We start from the raw sequence: 3,910 nt of genomic DNA, 5'->3' as shown, positions 1-3,910 counted from the left end.
TCCAGCTGGACAGTATTACAAATATAGACATAACGTCTTTTTATTTAGTCAATATTGAGTGTACTTATTATCAAAGTATTCAAAGAAATTATTACACATTTGATCACAACATTAGTATTTTCAAATTGAGAATGCTTCAATACAGCAAACCTTGTAAGTAAACTGGTGATGGATAACACAATTTGACATTCAGCACCAACTTAAATACGAACGCAATATATTCAAGACACTGTTGCAGGTTTTTATGATTTGAACGCATTAAATACTGGATTTTATATATTTCTAAGGGATTAAAATAAAAAGTATTAGACAACCAACATACTACTGAGATTTTGCTTTGCAGCATTGTTCGTCAGGTCAATCTCTTCGGAGGCATCTGATGGGATCATGCTCCTCTTTACAGGCAACTTATCACGAGGCTCTGTTGGCGTTTGATCACTGAACTCTAAAATCATTTATGAAATGTGTTGAAAACCAAACTTGAGCATTGTGTCATGCGATCATGAATACTTTGTTTTAGTCCATCAAATTTCACATTTGGAAATTCTGGCTAGTCTGAGTAGTTACCCATACAAACAATTAGCTAATGTTATCGAACGTTTGTTCATCAGATTTTTTTTTCAAAAAAATTCACTCACCCCTGGCTAGTGAGTGAGTGTGAAATTGGATAACTGTGAACAATGTGTTCATGTTTCATTTATAACAGGGAAAAAATCATATATCTATAGGCAGTGTTGACCAACTGATAAAAAAATACTTAAAATAACACTTATTCAATGGAGGAAAATTGAATTTCTTGAGTCTCATTCAAGTGTCCAACTCACATTCATAAATATTAAAGCCTGTAATTTTGGACTGCCTGCCTGTCACTGAACTGTGAACATGCCTTGAAAATAATACCTACCTTGAGTTTTTTTCCTATCTTAAGATGCCTCGAAAGCATGCTTAGGCGGTCGCTTTGCTTGCTTTAAGAGAAACCTCATCATCTGTAATCAACAGTATATACAAATTTTAATATTATTATTATGATAATATATTTATTTACAAGATTATTTTTCGTTATCCGAAAATATGATTGCCCGAACCTGTACTATTTACAACAAATTGTTTAACAATGATCAGGAAGACCCCTTAACTTGAATATTGATTTATTTCAATACTTTGTGTTTTTATCAACACACAGTGTTATAAACAGTAAGTGAAATATACTTGCTCTACGGCGATTGAAATATGGACATTTTTTAGGGGACATTGTTAACCGAGACAACGCCTCGTCAAATAGGTCCGCGTTGAGCGAACTGAAATATCATTTTGCGGTATTCTCCGGCAGGACTTTATTAACATTAGTGACGAGGCGGGCTTAACGCTTTCAGTCATAAAAAAGTGTTCACCCCATTCAAGAACCTTTTAGATTGGTACCAAAAAGTTTGGCTATCAAACGAATTTACTTACGATGGATTTCACTGATCACCGCATCGTATGTTTGTTTTTGGTAAGTGGCTTTGATGAGATCTCCCTCCTGGTAGTGAGCAACATCTATTTTGGGTGCGACTACATTTTGTGGTTCGATAAAGCTCATAACGCGATTGAACAAGAAAAGAACGTCTGCCATTTAAAAAAAGCGCGCTTATATGCACCCGACTGTTTTTCGTTAATGCTGCTCCGCTGACATTCTACGTAAATAAAATAAAAAACCAGTCAGCTCTGTTTTGTGAATTTTGGCCAATGAAATTATCCATTACATTTGGGGTTAGGCTGGGTAGATTTTCAGATACCCGTATGATGCGGTGCTGAAATAAGCTTTGGAATTTAATTTTCCAACTTAAAATTAATCCCTCCTTACTAAATTCATATCTTCATGTTAAGTAAAATGACACATCGAAAGGAAAACCATCTTCATGTATCGGAAAATGGTAAGTACCAGTGCTTGATATGTGATAAAGAATAATCAACCAGACAGAGAGTTCTTACGATGCTGTCCGGTAATCTTGCGCAGTTAAGGGTCAATTGGTTTAAAAACATGTTCTTTTATAAATTGGCAACATAATATCTAAATTTATTATGAAAATTATAAGTTCAAGTGCTTATTAACACAAAAATATCTGATTAATTCAGTGAAGAATTGTCCGATTTGATTTCAAAACAAACATGACTCACCTCATTTTCAAACTATCACAGTGTCCGGTAATCTTGCGCACTTTGTATAATGACCTCGTTTAGGCAAAATTGTAGACATATGGTGTCCAATTATTGATAAAAAAACATTCCAGAAAAATATTTAAAAAATCAGTTTGCAAAACCATTGAAATTAAATGTGGATTTCTAGTGCAGTTTTTGTTCACTACAAATCAAAAAAAATATAATCACTAATAATAGTGGACAATTACAACAATGTAATAAAAAAGTACCGGTATGCGTGAAAAAAAATGCATAACAGGTTTGATACCACGATCATGCTTCCATAGTGTACAGAAAATATCAAAACTAGGCCATTACGCATGCGGAGATCATACCAAATTGGTTTGACAGAATGGCGGGAAATGATGACTATGTCGTCTGATGCGATATATTTTCATGGCAAAAAATACCATAACTGATCGGATATTGTGCAATGGAATGCTTAATTACACGTTGGATTTATGAATTCTTAATTTAAAGTATGAAAACGCTAAAGACTGCAGGGACTTTGTGATTCATTTTGAATTTTTCGTAAGAAGGCCAGTGTTTACGATGTATAGGGATGGCGCAACCGGTGTATAGATGTAATGATCGAATTTAATTTTGCATGGAATACGTAACTTTTAAATCCGTTAATTCTTTAAAATGTGAAATTCCATCTTTCATCACTTAAAAGGAAAACCATTCGTCGTCTGCGAGATTCGCAAATGCGAAGTGCGCAAGATTACCGGACGCGCAAGATTACCGGACTTAACTGTACACATCGAAACACGGGTTAAGTAAGTCAACGTGTATTGTGGGTCGAGCACTATTCTTAATACAGCTGTTATTACAATTCATAAATGGTCCATTTGCTGAAGGGCGAGTATAAGGCAAATGGACGCATTTTTTTCTGTTTTATAACTGGTTATCATTTTTTTAAACCACATAAACACCAATGCTTATTTTTTTGAAGATTACACTGCAAGTTAGGCAAGTGATTTCAGTATTTAACAATGCTCAATGTTTACATTGAAAGTCTCATTGCACGCAACTTCAGGCTGGGATTATAGACCTGTGATGCTCACTAAAATAACTTCTTGAGGCCCGGGAATAGTTTATTATGAGACTTTAATCTATCGATGACTACAAGAAGACGAGACTTGGCAAAACATTAAATAATCTAAAAATTTGTGAAATTAACATTAATAACATGCAAGAGTAAAATGGCATTGGTCACCTTTACACCCATGTATTCTGGAATGCCTGACTGAATAAGGTAAATATAACTTTAAGAAAAGCATATTTCTAAAACATCATTACAGAAGAAAACACTTTGTTTACATAAAACGAAAAAACAAGTGTTATTTTGTCCAAATTATGTTGCCTTCCAGAAGTAGTTTCACACTTGGTAGTGTGGCTCACACATGAGGTAGAATGGCCGTGGTAACTACTTGGGAGGCAAAACAACTAGGGGAAAGGAAACTACTTGGGAGCAAAACAACCTGATACTGTACAGAATTTAATTTTGTTTGAACATGTTGATTTTTGTAAACCACAATCATTTGCTTGTGAATTAAGTTTCTGTAATTATAAACCTGTTAATGAGTTAAAGAGTTTATATTTGTTTCAAAATATACATTCATATGTCTTTTTTCCAGGTCCACTGAAGCGTGTGAAGAAACTGTATTTTGATGATGAAACACTTCCAGTGCCACATTCTACGCACTATTGGAGACAGACTACACAAATA

The 3,910-nt window shown here is 34.3% G+C and overlaps 1 long non-coding RNA gene across 1 annotated transcript; it reads right to left on the bottom strand.

Moving 5' to 3' along the window:
• Positions 1–429: 429 nt before the first annotated feature.
• Positions 430–1,280, bottom strand: LOC127863201 (uncharacterized). Its single transcript, XR_008040989.1, has 3 exons — positions 1,210–1,280; positions 905–986; positions 430–445 (listed from the first exon to the last, which is right to left on the bottom strand). It is a non-coding gene; the product is annotated as an uncharacterized LOC127863201 (long non-coding RNA).
• Positions 1,281–3,910: the final 2,630 nt, after the last annotated feature.

This window comes from Dreissena polymorpha, unplaced genomic scaffold (genome assembly GCF_020536995.1).
Source record: "Dreissena polymorpha isolate Duluth1 unplaced genomic scaffold, UMN_Dpol_1.0 chrUn002, whole genome shotgun sequence".
Classification (NCBI taxonomy): domain Eukaryota; kingdom Metazoa; phylum Mollusca; class Bivalvia; order Myida; family Dreissenidae; genus Dreissena; species Dreissena polymorpha.
The sequence above is the reverse complement of the archived record's forward strand: the minus strand, read 5'-3'. Positions and strand labels throughout refer to the sequence as shown.